General features: G+C 45.5%; 1 protein-coding gene and 1 long non-coding RNA gene across 7 annotated transcripts in view; one reads left to right on the top strand and one right to left on the bottom strand.

Moving 5' to 3' along the window:
• Window positions 1–13,612, bottom strand: part of CCSER1 (coiled-coil serine rich protein 1) — a 741,428-nt gene extending 727,816 nt beyond the window's left edge. For 5 of the 6 annotated variants that reach the window (XM_081924899.1, XM_081924901.1, XM_081924904.1 and 2 more), the window contains exon 1: window positions 7,446–7,806. The gene's annotated coding sequence lies outside the window, so the exon portion shown is untranslated. Of the gene's footprint in view, window positions 1–7,445; window positions 7,807–8,076; window positions 8,209–10,397 lie in introns of those variants that run through there. The other variant, XM_081924900.1, reaches the window with a different exon arrangement.
• LOC309377848 lies at window positions 7,990–22,659 on the top strand. Its single transcript, XR_014171725.1, has 3 exons — window positions 7,990–8,111; window positions 13,853–13,976; window positions 22,383–22,659. It is a non-coding gene; the product is annotated as an uncharacterized lncRNA (long non-coding RNA).
• The last annotated feature ends 407 nt before the right edge of the window (window positions 22,660–23,066 follow it).

The following is a 23,066-nucleotide window of genomic DNA, read 5'->3' as shown; positions in this document are numbered from 1 at the left end:
CTCATGAATTGGTCTCACCAACACAAGGAGCTTCAACCAGACTTAGAAAGGATGTAGCTCACTGGCAGAGTACCTGCTTTGCACGCAAAAGGTCCCAGGTTCAACCCCCTGCATCTCCAGGTAGAGCATGGGATGTGCCCTGCCTGAAACCCTGGAGAGTTGCTGCCAGTCGTGCAGGCAACACTGAGTAGATAATCCAAAATCCTGATACAATACAGTTCCCTAAATTCCTATGCCCTTAACTTCTTCCCCGAATGTTATTGCTAATGTGCGTTTGATTGAGGACTCTGGGATTTTAATTCAGCTGCATTTGCTCATTGTCTCCATCTTAAGGTGCTCCAACGTCTAGAGCAAGGTTAAAAAATAAAGAAGTCCAGATATTTACAGACAAATCATTGATGGGTGATTGTGTGCGTTGAACTCCATTTATTCTCACAATTCTTACACAGCAGCTTATTCAGTTTTCCTCCATCTAAATTAATTTTTGCTATGGGAAAAAACCCCCGCATAATGCAGACAGGGAGATTTTAATGTAGATATTTTTGCAATTTCTCCCTTGCGTTTCCCCCCAGGATGTCCTCTTTGCGCATGCTGTGGTGCTCCCTCTATCTCAGCCTACAAGTCTTTCTTTCTCATACCCAATCCTCAGGCTTTATTATGAACTGACTATCATGTGTAGGACAGATGACGGCTCTGATAAAAGCAATAGCCTCCTACATAAAGCACAAGTATTTTGTTACAATCCAAAAGGGAAATCTTGCTAGGCTTGCCACTCATACGGAGCATGCGGGCTGGCCGTATCTGAGCGATACACCCTGACATGTAGTACGACAGGCAGGCGAGAAGCAATACATATGCATGGCCCCAAATTTAACTAGTGAATAGCTAAGCTGTTATTTATTCAATTGTGTGTATAATATACATCTATAGCTTCCATTACCCCAGCGTTACAGGCCCTCACTGATGTATATGGATGAAACCGGCCGACTGCAAACCCAGCGCTGTGCATGCGACTTCTAGCTGCTTATGCACGCTGCATTTCACACGTCATGTCACGAAGTCAGGGAAGCCAAAGGAAACAGAATTGAGCACATCTCAATGACAATGGCGCACGAAAGGGAGCACGAGTTATTGCCGCTGTGGAAAATGGAAAAGCCATCGAGTAACCAGCCGACCCCGAACTCCATAAAGTAGCCAGGTACTTCAGTGTGATAGTTCTGGGGGTTGGCAAGCTGGAGCTGAGGGGTCTAAGTCGTGAAGGTAACCTGGATGCAGTCCTGACCGTGGTCTACAAGCGACGGTTTTTAGACAAATTTAGTAGTGCCTATCGGGAACAGCTCAGTGGTTCAAACCTTGGAATTTCCAAGTAGGGCTGGGGAAGACTCATACTGGAAACCCTGGAAAGACACTGCCCATCAGTGGAGACCAGCAGTGGGGAGAAACTCCTACCTGGCCTCCCCATTTGGCTCACAGGTTGTTTCATGCAAGTCACGCCCACCTGCCATACAGCTGGCATCATATATGACACCTGGTGTGGGGCAGGTAAAGATGCCTGCAAAAGAGAGTTTGCAGGCAGCGATGATCATCAAAGCTTGCAAAGTTACGTCCACTGCTTTTGCAAAGCCCAGTGGCTGTTGGACCTTGCAAAGCACTGAGCTTTAGCTTGCAGTTGTTGTTGATGATGATGATGATGATTTTATTCTATATACCCCGCTCATCTGGCTGGGTTTCTCCAGCAACTCTGGGCAGCTTACAACATATCTAAAAGCATTATAAAAAACATCAATCCTTAAAAACTTCCCTAAACAGGGCTGCCTTCAGATGTCTTCTAAAAGTCAATTAGTTGTTTATTCCCTTGACATCTGAAGGGAGAGCATTCCACAGGGCAGACGCCACTATCGATTACAAAACATGCAGGCAGAAGCAGGTCAGCTGACTTCATTGCAATGTCAGGTGACTGACAGGTGTATGGCCCCGCCCACTTGTCAAATGTGGACTGCAAGATGAGTAAGGTTAAAGGTCTGTCTCTGGCCCACCAGTCAGATCAAGAGCCCCACCCCTGATACAGACAATGCTGAGGGAGGGATAGACCACTAGTCTCTTTAGACCTTGTGTTTAAATATCCACCGGGGGTTGTCTTGTAGTCTCCATTTCTGATAACCTCAGTTGCAAAACTGCTCCATCATTATCGTATTCACCTACCTTCACAGCTCTATGAATGTAACTAGGCATTATTCCCATTTTACAGATGGAAGAACTTTGAGTAAAGGCTCAGTGGAGCTGAATAGAAAAGCTTTGAATCCATTCCCTAGAATCATGGAGCTGAAAGGATCCCTGAGGATCATCTTGTCCAACCCACCTGCAATGCAGGAATCACAACATTCAGTCTCCCATCCAATGTGAAACCACACCAGAGCCTGCTTGGCTTTGAAAAAGTGCCAGCAGTTTTATTGCTGCACCACTTCAAATCCAGTATTTTATATCTGCCAGAACACTCTTTCTGTCAAACACTTACCCAAATTAACTTCAGGATTAAACCTCAGTGGCAGTCTTCCAGCCAATTACCACTTTGAGCTATATTTACAGATGCCATGTATTCTGAAATAGCCAGAAATCCTCCAGTGCCGGACCAATCCAATAATTTCACCAAGACATAAATACACCTATTCCTTGATGGGCTTTGCCAGAATACTAAGTTGCTGTATTCTTTGGGGGGCGGGGGCAGGGAGACGATCACGTCCCATTATACTTTTTTAATCTGCAGGTGAAAGTGATGTCAGTGTTCTGATGCGAGTGCAGCTCGCATCTGAAGGCAACCACCACACTGATACTGCAGTAGTCTTAGACCAGGGGTCAGCAAACTTTTTCAGCAGGGGGCTGGTCCACTGTCCCTCAGACCTTTTGGGGGGCCGGACTATATTTTTTGGAGGGAAATGAACGAATTCCTATGCCCCACAAATAACTCAGAGATGCATTTTAAATAAAAACACACATTCTACTCATGTAAAAACATGCTGATTCCCGGACCATCCGCGGGCCGGATTTAGAAGGCAATTGGGCCGGATCCGGGCCTTAGTTTGCCTACCCATGCCTTAGACTGAGCCCTATATAGGCACAATAGCTCTGTTCCAGTTGCAAGTCCCACCTTCACTGAAAGATGCCTCTTTGGTTTAAGAGACCCAGCCTTGCTCCAGGAGTCTTTTACTCTGACAGAGCAGGGGAAACTTTGGCTGTACTGGGGCTTCCATGATAGAGTCAAAGGGTGGCAATGTGACAACTGGTAGAGCTTGAGACTCTTAACCTCAGGGTTATGGGTTTGAGCCCAACAGTGGGCAAAAGATTCCTGCATTGCAGCAGGTTGGACTAGATGATCCTTGTGGTCTCTTCTTACTCTACAGTTCTATGACACTATGACATCCTTGGACTAGAAGGGCACTGGCACTGTGGACTCATCTTCTGGAAGTACTTCCCGGGTTGGTCTTGGGTGCAATTTCCCTTCTGATTCCAAACCCTCATCCTCTACAGATGGAGAAAATGACCCCAAGGTCATTACCGTCAAAATGGGTGGCATTCAATGCTTGTCCTACACAGAATAGACACACTGAAGTACCTAACTAACTTAGGTTCATTGACTTTAACAGGTCTGCTCTGAATAGGGCTTAGCTGCATACAACCCAGAGTCGGTTCCACAAAGTACAGAGTGCAGCAATCTTGAAACTGGCAGAGTAAGTGAATAAATTTAGTAGCACGTAGGAGGATTTTAATGCATAAAATGTAGTGCTGGAATTTATCCAGGGGGATAAATATTTTGGAGTCTCACCAGAATGACAGTCTCATGCTTCCTGTAGTTACTACTGCACCTTGCTCTCTTGAGGAACTTGTGAGGTTAGCAGAAAGGGGTTATGTTGTAACAAAGTCCTAAGCCAAACGCTTCCTGCAAAGGAATTCAATGGAATCCCATGGTAAGGCACTTCTGAATGCTTCCATGCCAATCTGGCCTTCAGCTTCCTCCAAGAATAGAAAAACAATTCAAATCACAGATGTTCTCCAATGGAAAAGATTATTAGATCCGCTATCATGACCCACTGGCCAACATCATTCTACCCCCATAATTACAAATCCTGCAGCCCTGAAGTTTTTAATTGCGTTGGTACTACAGAGACACAATTTCATATGCCACAAGGAGTTGTAAGGAAGGCGGAATCCCTCCAAAACGGTTTTGTGCAAAGTTATCTGCTGTCTAAGCTTTCCCAGCCCATTAATATTTCACTTTCATATAGCCCTGGACTGGTTTTGGAACATGCTTCCTTTTTATCCCCTTTTTATATATAAGCAAGAGAAAGTGTTTGAAGTAAGTGCTGGTAAAAAACCTCCCCTAGTCTGTCTCTCTTCCCACCCCCTCATCCCCCTCCCCACACACACTTGCTTTCTCCACCTCAGTCTCTTGAGGATTTTAACACTTCAAGTACAACATATACCAGGAAAAGAGGAGGGGGGGACAGAGACTGAATGTGTCTAGCTTTGAATCGCCTCTTAAAAGAGAGACGGCTTTTTTCAATTGTTTTGTAGTCACATTCAGCTGTGAAAATGACGAAAAAGGAAATCGGCGAAAATAAGTGCGATTACTACATGCTGTCAGGCTGAAAGGGGAGCGTAGCAAATACAGCAGAGCCTCAAATTTACAAAACACTTTGTGAATGGAAGCAGTTTGTAAGCCTCCTGCCCTGGCAGTTCCAAAATCCCCTACCCTATTACCTTGCATCTCCACATCCTCCAGTTTGGAATGTCACCCGGGCATTGCCAGTGCTCGCTTTCCTCATCTACCTGGAACCCCTCCTCCCCAGTTTGGGGGGGGGGCTTTCCTAGCTCTCTATGAAGATGGGAAGCAGTGCCGGATTACCAAATAGGCTGAGCAGACACCGGCCTATGGGCCCCACACCTTTCAGGGGCCCCACGAAAAGGGACCAAAATAATATTGATTTGATCATGAAAGAAAATTACAATCAAGCTTGCTTAGTCAATGCTATCCCACTAGAGCACATGCACAAGCCCCCCACCATCAATTTCAGCTGCCTAGGGTCCTCCCACAGGGTTTAATCTGGCACTGTTTGGAAGCCGCCTTATACTTAATCAGACTATGGGTCCATCAAGCTCAGTACTGACTGGAAGCAGCTCTCCAGAATTTCCATCAGGGACCTTTGCTAGCCCTACCTGGAGATACTGGGGATTGAACCTGCGACCTTTGGCAGGCAAAGCAGATGCACTACCAGTGAGCTACAGGCCCGTCCTTTCTCTGCTTCATCTCATTAAGGGCACTGGAAGCTGCCTTATACCTGGGCAGGCCAATTGTCCATCTGGGTCAGTACTGTCACTTGGAAGTAGCTCATCAGGGTCTCAGACAGAGGACTTTCCTGCCACCTGGGACATGATCTTTAAAAACAAGCAAACCTAGAGATTGAATCTGAAACCTGCATTCAGAGCATGTTCTCTATACCACAGAGCAACGGTCCCTCCCCCTCCATTTTATCCAATATGCTTTCTGACCTCCTGAAAAACACCCCCACGCCGCCTGATTCACAAAGGGGCTGATGTGGCAACAGTTACTGTACTGCATACTGAGCAGGGTGAGCAATACTGCGACGGAGAAATTTGATAGATTAGTCATTTTGAATCTCCAGGCTTCATATATCTCCGAGGTTCCAGCAGAGCGAAATCCGTTCCACAAGAATGTTCAGTGGAACTCTGCTCCGCCATGGGAAAAGAAAACCGATCCTCTCCACTACTTGGCAAGATGTCTCTCCTTAATGGTGTTGGGAAAGTACAGTCGCCAAAGAGCACCACCCTCGTGGCTCGTGTTAAGATGATGCATTACGAGACACCACTGGGTAATGCTAAGTCTCTCTTCCCCCTTGAAACTGCACGTGCAATTACCCTGCCTGCTGCAATGTCTAGCTGCTCCCATACTCCATGGGAAATGGCGCAGGTAGAGCATCATAGTTCAGAGTACGAAAAGGAACCATCCAGGAACAAGTGCGTCATCACCCGTCGACACCGTCTCCCCATTCAAATATTATTCCAGGAACTCACTTCTCTGTAACAACCCATCAGCCTGAATTTGCTTCATGTTATGTTGAATGAAATAGAATGAAAAACTGGAACTGGGCAGTGAGGACTTTTATTTGACACACCACACTGGGTCGAGACTCAGCTCCAAGTGACACCTGGGCAAAACAGGCGTTAGCCTCACAGACAAAGCACACACACACTCTTTCATGCTGCCTTCTGCACTGGGAGCTGCCCTACTTCCTTGGGGTCACAATGCCCTTCTGGTGACAAAGTCTCCCCTGACCATTCTTCCTGATGCCACAACTAGCTGGCTACCCGCCACAAATCATGACCGGTTCTGCCTCTTCCACCACCATTCCCATGCCCACCGCAATATGACACATGTACTCCAAGCATGTCTTATTGCATGGGCAGTGGACTGTTCTCTGGCAAATAGCTCGATAGCTGTGATGAGTGTGGCTGGCGCAGCAATGGCAGGGGCAAGAGGTGACAGTGTCTAGTGGGGGCGGGGAAGGTGCCATGTGGCAACGCTGGAGAATCCACATGGCTCTCCCAGCTGCCAATCTCTCTCCCTCTCCCTATATGTATGCATGCATGTTACTGCTGCACAGCCGCTGCGGAAAGGAGGGAACCCTCTCCCCAGAAAACAGGCGTCTTCTTCCTCTGCATAAGTCCACGATGAAGCCTTGGAGCCTTCCACGCGCGCACGCCCTCCTCGCCCCTTCCCCAAAACTGCACCGCCACAAAGCGCCCTGCCCTCGCCCTAATCCCAGCCGCCGCTGCGGCCACTGCCGACTTGCAGGAGAGCCCAGCTCGGTCCAATCCCAGCGAACACGCCTCGCGCGTACAGGAAGAAGGCAATGCGGCTCTCGGCGAGCCCTTCCTCGTAGCCGCGGCTGCCCTGCGTGCAATAAACATACCGGCTTCTAGCTCTCGCCTTCTCCTCCTCCAGCTCCTTTCCTCCCAATCAGCTGCCGCTACCGCCTGCCCAGCCCCGGATCTACCTGCAGGACTCGAAGCGAGCTTTAAAAAAAACAGAAAAGCCACAGTACACAAACCAAGCCTTTGCACCACTTTCCAGCCCTCGATCCCGTGTGCACTTGTTCCCCCAGTTGCGCGATCCGCCCACCCAAGGCAAAATCGCGACCACTACATCGCAAGCACGGGAAGCTTCCTCCCAAAATAACGCAGCCCTCCTTGGCTGTGGGGCAAGCCTGGTAGACCCAGAAGAGCTCAGTCTCCCTCCTCCTCCCTTCCTAAAATCCTGACCTTCCATCTCTTAGCCGCCCCCTTCCCCGCCGCCCTAGGCGAGGGTGCCTTCCCTGCTTCCCAAACCGAGCGGCGCCACGAGTCAGGGGCGCATGGAGGTTATTTACTACCTGGTTGGGCAGCTGGTGGTTGTCTTGGGGGCGCTCCTGCCACGGAGTGCTGGGGAGGGGGGGCGCGAAGTCTCGTCCTGGCCGCCCCGCTCCCTACCACCAAAGTGGTGGCTGGTGCGGTCCTTTTAATTTTCCCATATGCGCCCACGGAGAAGAGAGGTGGGGGGAAGCCAAAAAAAAAATCCGCACGCACACACCCCAGCCTTGGTCCAGGCTAGCAGCAACAGCAGCAATTAATCCAGCAAGAGCCAGCCAGAGCAGCGCAAAAGCTCTGCAGCAGAAGAAACCAACGGAGCTTCCCATGCACTCATGTTGTTGCTGTTGAGAGTGCAGAAGAGGATACGCAGCAGCAGCAGCAGGCGGATTGGCAGCCGGCGCTGCTTGTGGCAAGGAAAGACGGGGAGAGGAGAAGGCGGCGGGGAGGGACGAAAGGGGAGGCGCTTGCGGTGCGTGGTGTGTGTCTGGAGAGAGAGTGTGGGGCTGTGCGCGCCGCGTTGCATGCGGGGTTGCGCGGTGCCACCTCCTCGCTGGGAGTGCACTGCGGAGCCGGCTTGGGAGGGGAGAGCAGCCGCCAGCGCAGGATCAGCCTCTTAAGAAGGGGATTGACAGGAAGGATTTAAGAAAGCCTCACCTTTCTGAGCTCTGAGTCAGCAGAGAGTGGAACAGGTTCATTTTTTTATTATTATTTTTTGCTCTCTTCTTCCTGCTTCCAGGCCAGCCTCCTCCTTCCCTTTTCTTGAAGCCACAGCAGAAGCTTCAACAGCTGCAGAAGAAACCAAGACCAGCAAATCAGTGTAACCCGTGTGTGTGTGTTTGTGTGTTTGTTTTTTATCTGTCTGCCTTGGTTTGCATTTTCCTTTTACCGTGCTAAAATCAGGAGCTTTGCAAATCCTTAAAAGAGAAGGGGGGCGGGTTAACACCTTTTGGGCAGTTTCACTTCAGGAGTGAACTCTGAAATATACTTAATGCAGATTAGTTGCTCCTTAACAGGCTTGCTCCAGTCAGGGTGGTTATAAAAAGGGTTTAGGTGTGTTTGTGTGTTCCTGCCTTGGATGGAATACTCTTAATAATCCACATTATAGATTGCGAGTTGAGGACTAGGCAGGGATTAAGTGAGCTGTTCCAGAATAAAAGATGGTCATTTTGTGTGTGGCCCGGGAAACCTGAAGATGCTGGCTACTCCAGATTGGTTCTGATCCAGTAAACCTGAAAGGTGCTGGTTGTTGCAAATTAGCTGTGGCATAAAATGGTATGACCTTCTTGTGTCCTTGTCATTTCATAGTCAAGGTTACCTGGAAGGAGCTGAGGCTCACACACTTGGGCAGCGATACCCAGAGCTAGCCTTACTCTGCAAGAAGCCTCACTGAACTCCTTGGGTTGACAGATATTTACAGGATTGTACTGCTGGTTTATGCAGCGAGTGGCCATTCTCTCCGGCATTGATCTGTTGTGACCATGAAGCCCAATGCAGCAACCACAGCAGTTGTTTGGGATCAACTGAGTGAAAAGCTATATTCTTCCCCTCTACCTCACCCTGTTCCATGTTTTGCATGAAGGATAGCCTCAAAACTGGGAAGAGAGGGTAATGGAGTTTTTGGAATCAATTCATCCAGACTGCAAACACACCAAACATTTAAAGCACACACATACTCTCAAACAATCTTGGGAGCTTAGGTTTACCCATCAGAGCTACAGTTCCCAGCACCTTTAAACTACAGTTCCCAGGATTCTTTGGCAGGGTGGTCAAATGTGCTTATGGTGTGGAAAAGGAGTGAAAAGCTGTGGTCTTTTTACCCTTCCATATTTTGCATGGACAAAAATATCACAATTTGCAGGCGGGCTGGGGCGGATTGAATGTGTCAGATTTCCCACTCCTTCTCTCCAAAACCGTTGAATGAAACAGGTGTGTGTGTGTCTGTGTGTTTTGCAGGTCGTGCAAGGGGAAGAGAAAATTTCTAGACAACAGCCTCTGTATGACCTTTGGATGTTTACTATCCTTGTCTTCTCTCTCTCTTGGGGTTTTATATGTGTGTGTACATAAGTGAGGGAGGTGAGGTGGTTAAAGGGTTTGCTGTGGTGGTGTTTTGTTTTTTTAAAAAAGAAAGCCTTCTTAACCAGGAAGCAGCTACAAGAAAAGCTAATCAAACGCCAGCTGAGGAAAAGTGCACTAGTTCAGCGCATTCAATAATTATCACTGCATATGCTCCCGGCACGAATGTATTGGTATATGTTGCTACCAATATTGCTCCTTATTCCAAAGCAGGGATGGGCAATTTCTGCATTTCACAGACTAAATATGATGTGAGAGATCCATGGTCAGTTCTCCAGATATATTTTCCTTTGCCTAAAAACAATCTAGGAGGAAGGGGGTAACGGGGTCAGGAGGAATAGGGTTGAGGTTGGCAGACCAGTTAATCCTTTCCCCACACATTTCCCTGTCCGTTTCCCCCCAATATTGTTAACCATGAAGAGAATTTTTTTGAGAATTTTCTTTTTGTCACCCACCTCCCCTCAGAAAATGAAAGCCATAAAAAGCTGTTTTAAAAAAATCCCCCCAAGTATTCCTCACCATCGTGTGTGTGTGTGTGTGTGTGTGTGTGTGTGTGTGTGTGTGTGTGTGTGATGGCCACCATATTTCCCTCACAGTGCCTTGGAAGGACTCCAGGTCAAGGACATTGTGGAGGATTCAAAATGGCGGCCATTTTGCTTCTGTTGTCATTGGCAGCAGCAAAAAACATTAGGTTAAAAAGATAAAAAGTTTGCTACTCCCACTGCTAATGGTGAGCCCATACACACACACATACACACACACATACCCCAGCAATAAATGGTTGAAGAATTTCTCCTCATTCTGGAGAAAGGTAGTAAAATCACCCACCCAACTTCTTTGCCCACTAATAGGGCAGAGAATTTCAAGAGGCCATTAAGAGCACAGTTCTAACAGGTACTTACTTGATTTTACCTCAAGCCTATTAGCAGCTTGAGAAGACTGATTACAGTCTGTGTTCCTAGTTTTCTTTGTATTAGGCCCATGAAACTCAGGAGGACTTGCTTTTGAGTAGACTTGTAGAGGATTGGGCTCTTTAAAGTCAGGGAATTAGCCCAGACAGAGAAAAGAAATGGCTAAGAAAAACAAAAAAACACCTTCCCTCAGCATCACCCCCTAAGCCAAAATACCCTTCCTCCAGCAGCTGCTGTTCACCTCTGGGAGGAATGCAGGCAACTGTATTGTTCTTGCCATTTCCTAACCTCCAACAAGGCTATTTATCTATAACATTTGTATATCGCCTTTTCCTCCGGGGTCCTATACATGGTTCTCCACCCGTCCCTGTTTTCTCACAGCAACCCTGTGAGGTAGGTTAGCCTGAGAGGTTGGCCCAAGGTCATCTGGCAAGCTTCACGGCTGAGTGAGGTTTTATAACCTGGCCCCCCAGGCCCTCATCCTGCACTCTCAACTTTTCTACTACATTGGTTATCAGAGGGAGAAAAAAGCCACAGAAACAGTGTGGGTGTGAATGTGTGTTTAAAAATAATAATAATTTTTTTAAAAAAGAAACCTTCCCTCCACCCCCTGACTTGGCCACCATCACAGGCCATTTTGAGCAAAAGAAGTTACATATAAATTGACCCTCATCCCCAGGAGCTATCTGTTCTCCAGAGATTGGTCCGGGGCCACCAGTGTACTTTCCAGCTCACTCCAATCCTTTCATAGGTGCTCAGAATGTATAATAAAATGGGTGCTGTTTAACAGTACAGTCATACCTCATGTTACGTTTGCTTCATGTTACATTTTTTCAGGTTGCGTCCCACAGCAACCCGGAAGTACCAGAAAGGGTTACTTCCGGGTTTCACTGCAGTAGCGCTAAATCGCACTTTGCGCATGTGCACAAGAACCAAATCACGCTACGCACCTGGGCAGATATGGTGCTTCAGGTTGCGGGCTTTTCAGGTTGCGAACGGGCCTCCAGAACGGATCCTGTTCGCAACCAGAGGTACCACTGTAAAAGTTTCACAACGATAAAACATGTGTACCCAGCTATGGCCAAGGTAATAGTTTTTTGGGGTTTTTTGCAGAGGTGGGGCGTTCATGTAAAGATGTTAAATTTGACAAATCTTCCTTTCAACCCTTGAAGAGTCATTTTCTTTTCCTTGTTGTTGTTGGCATCAGTCTGTCTCGAGAGACAATGGAGTACGCCTCTGGGGGTGCAGTCAAACCGCTGCATTAGCAGCATCGCAGTGACCTCCCTGAAGCACAAGCCTGGGCCATGCGTATGGAGGTCCTGGGTTGCCTAGACAACGAGACCTCCATCTCAGCCTCACTGATGTGGTCCAAAAGAAAGCACAGCAATACATTCGGCACCAGCTTGCCTGCCACCCAAATGTCTTTTTGTGTAGGGTTTACTCCTTAGCCCTTACTTCTCCTGAAGATATCTGGCAAGGCAACGAGGTTTAGGGTCAGAGTTTTCCTTCTCCTAGAGGGGCTACCTTTCCAGGTTGATGAGTCCCATCTGCCCCTCACTTCCCTCTACAGCATGTGTAGTAATTGCCTTCTTGACCATTGGACCCACTATTGGTCTCATCCGCTCAATCCACATGCAATTGGGGGAAGTCCCTAACTCACTGAGGGTTTGAGGCACATTGACTACCCTCACCTGGTTTAGCTGACCAGTTAAAGCAGGCATAGGGAAACTCGGCCCTCCAGATGTTTTGAGACTACAGTTCCCACCATCCCTGACCACTGGTCCTGTTAGCTAGGGATGGTGGGAGTTGTAGTCCCAAAACATCTGGAGGGCCGAGTTTGCCTATGCCTGAGTTAAAGCCATTCCCGGCATGTGGCCTCTGTCACATGTTGACAGCTTCCAGGAGCCACAGATGAGGGCTGAATTCAGGGTGGGGACCAAAGGTACACAAATTACCCCAGAAGCAGCACAATGCGTCCCCCAACAGAGGTACTATCCACCCCTTAACACACCATATACTGTACCCTTCTTAGCAAACAAAATTGTTATAGCTACCCCCGATCTGGAGAAAATCATTTTCTTCTTCAGTTGGCCATCCATCCCTGTTTTTAAAGCATTGCCCCACATTCCACAGCATCAGCGACCAACATACCAGAATGGATGTCATTTATTGGAAATGATTTTTTCTTCATAGAACCACATCAACTTCCTTTCATTATGGACATTTGGCCGGGCATTTCTGGATAGAGAAGAAATAAGATACGAGTATATCATAGTCATTAAAAAGAACAAGATTTTCCACTGAAAATCCAAACCAAGCTGAAATATGTGAAACTACATGTTCTTCCCCAGTTACCACCGTCTCTTCCCCATCTCTTGTCCCCATTGGAATTCAGATTGTAAGCTCTTTGTGGCAGGGCCCTAAATATTTTCGGTGTTTGTTGTTCTGTAAAGTTCCACAGTACTGACCCTGATCTAGTCGAAGCTAGTCATATCTAGATTCTGCCGACATGAATAGAATTGAACCCAACCATGATTAGGTCATAGTGTTGGTCTACATTAGAGGGATGTTGTAAGGATCACTGACATCATGAAGGGCTTTGAGCAGTGAACAGCCCAATTCCTACCATGTTTACTCAGAAGTAATTCCCCTGAGTTCAGTGGCATTTATTTCCCAGTAAGCACATTTAAAAATAGCCTCCCTAGGAAAAAATGCAATGGATGCAGTGGAATCTGGTTTGATGAAGGGCATAATAGGTGGTCTTTTATCAGGCAAGCAATCTATGCTTGTCCAGCTACAAATATTGCTTTGTGTATTTTGTAGTTCTTGTTGTCTTAGACGAACTTAAAAGCATTGTTTTACACCAAACTGATATAGTGCAGAAGATTCCTGGAACGCTCAGCAAACGTTGCCTTCTCTGTTTCATATACTCAAATGTTGCATATACTGCAATAATTAAAAAACCAAGGGCAGTAATGAAAATTATTTCAGGTTTTTTTAAAATAAAACATAGTTTGGATGTTTTTAGCATTGTGAATGCAGATGGGAACGACATTGAGCTCAGAGTCTCATTTAATCATGATTCATAAATTAATGTTATCTTTCATCATTCCAGATTCCACACAGTCTGTTTACAATTCGAGCTCTTGCACTCAGGAGTGGGGGGTGAGGTAAGGAAGCTTTTAAAAAAAAAAATAAGAAAAGGAGAAGTGATATTTGTTTGTTCTCAGTTTTTACTAGTTGCTGAATGAGTCTCATGTCTAACTTTTATGTATCTCAGTACCCTAGTGACTTCATTAACTTTACATTTGCACTGGAATTTTCAGCTGGAAGGAGGGGGTGTTATGTTTGTATATTCTTTTGATCTGTTTAATAAATGTAAGAGAGATGTTTAAAATTGGCAACAGTGACGCATATTTAAAATTGCATACAACTTCATTGTGCAGAAACAGAGGCAATTAAAATGGACCTGCATGCTCACCTCATGGCAAAGTAGCAGTAATGGAATCCCTGTGGCAATGCTGCTGGCTATCTCATCATTTTCCGCAATATTCACCCACACATTTATAGGTATTTATTATGTAATTATTGGAGACATTGGCTAAATTCTCGCCCTGGTGGTCAGTCTGCTGTGAGCTGGAGCCCCCGTGATACTCGTCAAGGTTCAGAGACAATTATACCATTAAATGCCAACTGTTAGGGAGAAACACCTGTGCCCTCAAGTCCCACTTAAGGGATTCCAATAGGTATTTGGCTGGCCACTTACGAAACAGGTTGCTGAATCAGACGGACCATTGATGCGATTCAGTAGGATTTTTCCTGTGTTCTTACAGCAGAATATTACTCAAATACACACAACATCTCTGTACACAGAAAAGTATCATGTTGGGGGAAATGCTAGGCCAGAACTATTTTCCTTTATCTGCTACCTTTCTGTTTGTTTTTGTCTTTGTTTTGCATTTCAATATTTATTGTGTCCAAGAAAGATCTTTTAAATATTGCTTAGAAATCCTCCCACTTCCACTTCTAATGTTACAAGAAGGGCTTGAAAGCCAGTTGCAGAAGTTACTGCTCACTTAGCTTCTGGTTCTTCTAAAAAGCCCACATGCATTACTTCTGACACAATGCATAGCTAAGGTACGCAATTATGTGACTTAACCAATCCAGTTCCTTTTGACTATTCCAGTCCAAGGGATCAGGGTTCCATCTGCAGTTGTGTCCTGAAAAATGTTGATTTTCAACATGGCACTCACAACTACAATTTCAAAGAATGTAGTCATTTGGCCACAGTAATTTCAACATGGTATAAAGACACCTCTCTGTGTGTGTGTGTGTGTGTGTGTGTGTGTGCGTGTGTGTGTGTGTGTGTGTTTGCGTGTGTGTATTTCTTGATGGTTCCATCAAGAACCAAAGGAGTTGTAATATTGTTTCTGTTGTGTTGTTATGCTGAGAATCATTTAGTGGGACTGCAAGCCCATATATAAATGAAATAGAGTGAATTCTTAAGACTTGTGGATATTTTGGAGGCATGCAAACAGTATTTGCAGAACACTACAAACTGGCATGAAGTGAATGGTTGAGTTGTCAATATCACAGGAAAAAATGCAAACCGGTGTGGAAATGTGGAGAATTGAACTTAAGACTGAAAAAAATGAGTAATGGAAATCAACAGATTTGCCTGTCCCCATCTGCATCCTGCCCAAACCTGATGAAGGAGGAGGTCAAAAGTCTGAGGTTCGTGCATGTAACTCTAAACCAGCCTTTTGTAAGCTGATTCCTCTCCATATGTTTTGGGCTACAACTCTCATCAGCTGCACAGAAGTTGTTGTAGTCGTTTAGTCGTGTCTGACTCTTCGTGACCCCATGGACCAGAGCACGCCAGGCACTCCTGTCTTCCACTGCCTCCCACAGTTTGGTCAAACTCATGCTGGTAGCTTCGAGAACACTGTCCAACATCTCGTCCTCCGTCGTCCCCTTCTCCTTGTGCCCTCAATCTTTCCCAACATCAGGGTCTTTTCCAGGGAGTCTTCTCTTCTCACGAGGTGGCCAAAGTATTGAAGCCTTAGCCTCAGGATCTGTCCTTCCAGTGAGCATTATGGGCTGATTTCCTTCAGAATGGATATGTTTGCTCAGCCTTCTTTATGGTCCAGTTCTCACTTCCATACATCACAACTGGAAAAACCATAGCTTTAACTATACGGACCTTTGTCGGCAAGGTGATGTCTCTGCTTTTTAAGATGTTGTCTAGGTTTGTCATTGCTTTTCTCCCAAGAAGCAGGCATCTTTTAATTTCGTGACAGCTGTCACCATCTGCAGTAATCATGGAGCCCAAGAAATTAAAATCTCTCACTGCCTCCATTTCTTCCCCTTCTATTTGCCAGGAGGTGATGGGGCCAGTGGCCATGATTTTAGTTTTTTTGATGTTGAGCTTACAGAAGTTGTAGCCCTAAACATCTGGAGGACACCAATGTGTGGAAGACAGACCTAAACCATAGTTTAAGCATTAAGTTTGATCCAGCCGTTGGATGTGCATATATGTAAATATTTCTTGTATGAATGATTTGTGCACCCAAGTGGCTCCCTGGCATACAGATGAGCTGAAGGAAACACGGCAGCTATTCACAGGTCTCCAAAGGAACCCATTGTGTTTATGCTTCTAAAACTAAACCCTTCATAGAATAGGTTTTTGTTTACATGTAGACTCTGAAGTGTCACTCATTCTAATAATGCCGCATTTATAAAGTGCAAAGAGAAGCAGCCTTGAGTAAAAACAGCTGCAATTACTGTGAAATATAGGTGAGGTGTGGGTTTTAAAAATGCATTGTGGTTTAAAAGGTGGAGTGAAATTCTGACCCCACTGAAACTGAAGCTCATGAAAGTCCCATTGACTTTGGTGGGGTCGGGGTCTCACTCCTCCATTCTCCAGGCAATCAGGTTCCACACATATAATTCTCTCTAAAGAGACTGATTCCATTGAAATGGTTCCTGTTGTTCTTTTCTAAGAGGTACTTAACCTGCAGTAACCCTCCCGTCTTTCTCCTATCTTCATTTTGCTGCTCAGTTCCCCTCTCCCTTGTATTACTGAATAATAAATCTGACATAGATTATGTAACATCCACTGAATCATATCAGGCTGTGGGAGGCTGGAGCACAGCATAATGCAAGATGTAAGGAACACGAAAGAGGAGGTTGAGAGACAAGTGTTTTAAAAAGCGTTTCCCGGGTGCTTACAACTTTAGAAACTTGCACAGAGAACAGTTTCTAAAAATGAATTTGCACACATGAAATTACATTTCTTAAATTAGAAAGTTCCCGGAGCCTTTTATCTACTGACCGCAAGAAGCTTGGTCAGCTTCTTGGTGAAACATTAAGTTCACCACCCTGCATTCTCCTTCCAAAGGCCTTGTTATTTGATCCACTGCATAATATCAAAGCCAAAGTCACCACTTACTTCACAATAGCCAAATCAAAGTTAACCATTTTCAGATTTGAAACGATCCATGAATAAGAAGCACTTCAGTATCCCTGAGTATCATCCAACAGACAGGGTGGTTTTCTGGTGACCTACCAAATCTGCCTTTCACTATGACTGGTACGCAACAAGCTCACAGCAATTGGTGTAGGTTGGAGCATCTTTAGCTTCTGTGGAGGTCTTTGAGGCCACAGGTACTGCAATTGAAAGAAGGAGACACCTGCTTTTCAGGTGACAATTCCATGAGCCAAATCATCAGCATGAGAAAAATACAGTGGTACCTTGGTTCTCAAACTTAATCCGTTCCAGAAATCTGTTCCAAAACCAAGACGCGCTTTCCCATAGAAAGTAATGCAAAATGGAATAATCCGTTCCAGACTTTTAAAAACAACCCCTAAAACAGCAATTTAACATTATTTTTACTATCTAATGAGACCACTGATCCATAAAATGAAAGCAATAACCAATGTACTGTACTATAAAATATATAAGACAGTATTGTAGATGATAACAATTTATTTATTTATTTTCTTATCTGCACTGATGATAGTCATTGTTTGGATGGTGGGGCTTTTATCCATTTCCGCAGTCACACAATCAATCAATCAATCAGCAGCTGAACTGGGTTCCACACAGTCACAAAAACAAATTAACTGAAAAAGCCTCAAAAACAAAAATGCAAAATAAATAGCAAAAACAAAAGCACCAAACTTAATCCATTCCAGAAGTCCATTTAACTTCCGAAATGTTCGAAAACCAAGGCGCAGCTTCTGATTGGTGCAGGCGCCCCGGAAACAATAGCCGACAGCCACATCGGACGTTTGGCTTCCGAAAAACATTTGAAAACTGGAACTCCTCTCGGTTTTCATTGTTTGGGAACCAAGGCGTTTGAGAACCAAGGTACCACTGTATATTAAAGGTTTAGCACTAAGTGAGTTTGGTGGAGACACTCTGACGGAATGGGGACAGTCCCATGTGGAGCTTGTCTGAGGCCTAAGGTGGGGGTCTTGTTAGAATAAAATTATAAATGCATACAGAAAAGCAGCTGGATCTCAGTGTCCAGGCTGAACGATGGGGATGGAGACGCTTCTTCAGGTATATGGGACTGAAGCCATTTAGGGCTTTAAAGGTCAGCGCCAACACTTTGAAATGTGCTCGGAAACATACCGGGAGCCAGTGTAGGTCTTTCAAAGTAGTTGTTATAACCCTCACAGTTTTTGCCTGGTGCCTAAAGATATGTAACAAAGGTGCCAGGTGAGCCTCCCTATTCACAAATGGGGAGCCACCACGGAAAAGGCCATTCTCTTGTGTTGCCATTCTCTGGATGTCCCTTGGAAGAGGCACACAAAGAAGGGCTTCAGATGATGACCTAAGGGTCCGGATTGGTTCATATGAGGAGAGGCAGTTATTGGTAACTAATTAAGTGCTTCGCATAAAGCATCCCAAAATGACTTAATAGTAAAAACAGTTTGGTTTGATTGGAGTACTTCAAAAGCTCTTACTACTTTTGGGGGACAACCACAGGGGTAATCATCCATTCTTTACCTCATTGTCTGTGCCACAGTGATAGGCTTCCTATTGGCTTGCTTTTCACAGTGCTTCAGCCCTGAGGATAGCTGGAAGGCTGGGTAGCTGATATGAAGTAAGTGGTAGTCAGCGGACACAAAGAGCCAACAGGATTCCACCTAGTCCTAGTCCTATAAAGATTCTAACCTAGCTCTTAACCCTGAGGAACCTGTTGATTGGAAACAGGCACTCTCAAACTATCTCTACTGCCCACTGACTTTGCTCACAACTTCACTGCTTCCAGCTTTCTGGCTTCCAGATCGTAAGGCCTGGCAAATACGATCTTGCTTCGCACCTCCTCCTAGTTCCAGAAGCCGTGAAGTCTGATTCATGAAACAGATGTGTATGCATCAGATGTTTTGCTTACACATCCCATAGTATATCTATAAATAACATGATAGTATGTCTTGGCATACAAAACACAAGAGGAAGGAAAGATGAAGCAAGAATATCTCTCCCTGTGTTTTTTGCAAGGTCAAGTGAGAGGTCACTTTAGTAATGGGGAAGCAAACAGAGGGCATAATAACTCTGCAACAAAATCAACCCAGACCCATACTGGAATGGGATAGGCATCTATTCTGCCCCATTTTAGCCTCTCTGGCACTCAGCCATAGGTCTATCCTGTCTTGTTGCATTCTGTTCCATCCCATTATATGCTGTTTGTGTGAACTTTGTATGTAAAATGTGCACATTTATGTAAAATGTGCTTTTCAATGTTTTGCATGCATCTTTCATACAAAAACAAAAAACCCTATCGCTACCAGAAAATCCCAGTTTTTCCACATCTCTCTTTGCAGTTCCCAATGACTTAGGCCATTGAATCCTGTTCAGCCTCACCTCTTTGCTGGCGGGCGAATCTTTGAAGTACATTTCAGTTGTCTTGTAATGACGATGTTTCAAATCCAGTGACCCTGAAATGCTGTCATTCATAAGAAGGTGACACCTAAGCCTGAAAACTCCAAGAGAAAGCCCCAAAGCTATAAGCCAGGCTATTAGAAAAGCTTTCAAATAGCTGCTTCAATGACATATGGTATTTCGGTTTCTGGGTATTCTGCAAATAACCTTGCACTCCACCGCAGCAGTTCATTGCCATACTCCATTTATTGCCACGATCCTGTACCCATCCCTGTCATTTCACACCACACTATATATCTTAATCCTCCTTGTTGTTAGTATAGCATCCCTGCCCACCTATCCCCAGCCCAGAAAAGACCAGTCCTTTCAAGCACTCCCTCTGCATAACTCTTTGCTTCTGTGACACTTGTTCATAAGCAATGGCGATGCCTATAATATTTTTCTCCCTTTAGGCAGTGAGATGCATCTTGGGGGGGGGAGAGAATAAGTGGGTAGAAGTTCAGTGCAGGAGAACACAGGGAAATTGTACCGAGCTGCATGGTTTATAATGTTCGCTGAATTCAGCTTATCCCGCCTCAGAACTTTGATCCCCTGGCTGCAGAGTTTTAATTTTGCTTTCTACAGCCCTGTTTATCAGCCATGGAGCTCTGTGACCATTCGAGCTGAAGTCTCTAGGCAAAGTCTGAAGTTTCCTCCAAGAGCTGCCAAGTTGCATTTGAAACTGACGAGGGAGAAAGGAAGATTAGTCAGTTCCAGAGACTGCGGCAGTCCATCAATGTGTACTGATTTTTGAATCACACAACTTTGTGCAACTGCAATGGCAGTGTGGTGTGTCGCTCATCCTCAGTGTTGCCGCTAGCAATGTGCAAAAGGTGTCTCTCGTGTGATATCCATGCAACCATACTCCCAACAGTGCTCCAGATTGCAAAGGACTCTGCAGCTGAGAGAAACTATGCATACACTCAGCAGCAGCAATCATTTACTCAGCATTCAAAGTGCAAACAAAAGGTTGTCGCAGTCATGGAACCACATTCCTGACTGTACTTTAGGTCACTGTGGCTTTTGCAGCCGGCGCAAAATGTCCCATATTCCTAGCAATACAATTGTACTTTCCCAGCCATTCAAAATGCAACATCTCTATAATGAAGAGATGGGATTTCCTAGATGGGAAATGTCTGGATCCTACACAGTAGATGAGCAGTAACCACACATTTGTTGTGAATTAAATGGATCATTTGGTGAAGCTTGAAATCCACATTGGCAAAAAGACACAAGCACACAGACATTTTATCTGCACAACAGCCTTGTGGGTATGATAGCCTGTGACACACACACACACACACACACACACAGAGCGTTTCAAGGTTGAGTGGAGATTTGAACCCTGGATCAGCCCAGTCTTAGTCTGATATGTCAACCATTATGAACAGATATGTACATATGACTCCTCAAAAAAATTAGTGCACAGCTTACCTGAACCATGGGGGAAAGCTGCTTTGTATATTATTGTAAAAAGATGGAGTATAAGTTTTTGTTATCATCATCAGTCTAGTATTACTAGAGTCTCTGACTTGATGGCACCAGTGTTCATTTTAGTGTTTATTGAATAATGCAGGAATTGATTCTACAGTTCTCCGTTTGCAACCATAATGCATCTACATACCTCAGCAGACCTCTGAACCATCACAAGATTCTCCATCAGCTCCTTAAAAGAGCAACTTATTTAGCTGTTACAAGCAAAGGAATGTTTAAAATCTGGTTGTGTACTTGCATCTCTCTTGAGTCAAACAATGACGTCTGTTTCAGTCAACTGCTTGGTGTTCTGGATGAAGATAAGCTTTTGGAAACATATACGGTATTTCCAGGTTCTTTCTTTTGCAGTTCTAATTCAGCCAGGCAGCCCATCTGACTGCCAGTGGCCTATGTGTATTGGAAATACAGCTCATGCTAGTCTCCCACCCATCTGCACAATTTGCAGAGATTATACCTGAACCAGCAATTGGCTGCCCAGGTAGGCTCCCACTTTTTGATGTGAGGAAGGTTATTGCCTCTTCCAGGTAGACTTTCTTGTGATCACTCCTGCATCCAATCAGGAGCATGAACAGCTTGTTTCTAGATGTCCTGGGGTGGAGTTAAGGGTCAAGGTTAGGATGCAAGGGGAAGTAACACAGGGAAGGGAAATAGTTCTGTGTAAAGTAGAAGTGCATCACCCTTGGCCGTTATCACATTATTGAATCCTCCCTTTTTTCCATGATGAAACTCAGGACAGAATATATAGAATTCCCAGGAGATTCCTCCATCCAGGCATTGACATCACATCCAGACCAGCTTCTATAGGGGTGTCACTGAAAAAAAACTAGTTTGGGGAAGGGAAAGAGTGTCAAAAAAAGCCATTCTGGCCAAGCTAAGCCTCCTGATGTATATTTTCGCTCCTGATCTATATTTTAGTTTGGTCAGAATCAAGTATACACTTCCAAAGTTAACACTAAATACATTATTTGTGTCCCTGGGTTTTTAGACTCACTTACCCATGTACTAGGGATGCGGGTGGCGCTGTGGGTCAGGGGTCCCTTTACCTTTACCCATGTACTATCTGAAACCCAAGAGGCACATTGGAGGGATGGCTTAAACCACTGAGCCTAGGGCTTGCCAATCAGAAGGTGGGCGGTTCGAATCCCCGCAACGGGGTGAGCTCCCATTGCTCAGTCCCTGCTCCTGCCAACCTAGCAGTTCAAAAGCATGAAGTGCAAGTAGATAAATAGGTACCTCTCCGACGGGAAGGTAAACACCGTTTCCATGTGCTGCTCTGGTTTGCCAGAAGCGACTTCATCATGCTGGCCACATGGCTCGGAAGCTGTATGCCGGCTCCCTCGGCCAATAAAGCGAGAAGAGCACTGCAACCCCAGAGTCGTCCGCAACTGGACCTAACATTCAGGGGTCTCTTTACCTTTACCTTTACGTTTACACATGTACTATCTGAAACCCAAGAGGTGCCTTGGTTGCCAGGTGTTCCCCCCCCCCCAGCTCTTCTACCCCACTATTGCTCCTTGAACACAATTGGGATTTACTATTCCTTTTGCAAGTGGAGATGGATCCACCCCTTGGTCTATCTTGAGTGGACCTGCAAACACTGGAGCCTGTTTCATCTCCCCCAAGACCAGAGTCTGATGGCTGGTCCACAGGGAATAAGAGACTCAGGAGAAGAGATACCCCTAAGGAGAAACTGAAAGGTCCAAGATTACCAGGGTAAGAAGGTAGCTATTTCTCTAAAATGGGCACGTTTCCATATCCCTTTAGAAGGAAGGGATGTGAGGTCAGGTTTCAAAACTACATTTAGAACAGGGGCGGGGAATTTGAGGGTTGCATTTCCTTGGGGAAAGTGAGTAGGGTGGACCACATTCATGATGGGTGGGGCTGGATTTGGTGGTGGGTGGTGGCCAAGCCCAAAGTGGGTGGGGCCATGTCTCTATCTTCTAATCTCAGCAGCTGTACTGCAGGGACTCCTCCCATGCCTTAAATGTCACAGGGGAAAGACGCCCTCATGAAATCCAGGACCTTTTGTAGCACCATGGAGGCTTTAAACAAACTAAGCTTAAAAAGTTGCATTGCTGGGATTGACTTACATAGTCAGCTTTCCTCCTTTTTGAAACAAAGGCATGGCGGCAGTAGCAGCAGCGACAGCAGCAGCAGACGCTATGTTAATTAGATTAGAAACCGTCAGGTCTTGTTGATAGTTTTCAAGTTACAGAAGGCTCTCCAGAGACAAA

This window comes from Podarcis melisellensis (assembly GCF_964234715.1).
Source record: "Podarcis melisellensis genome assembly, chromosome: 9".
NCBI lineage: Eukaryota > Metazoa > Chordata > Lepidosauria > Squamata > Lacertidae > Podarcis > Podarcis melisellensis.
This window is presented reverse-complemented; position numbering and strand designations above follow the sequence as displayed.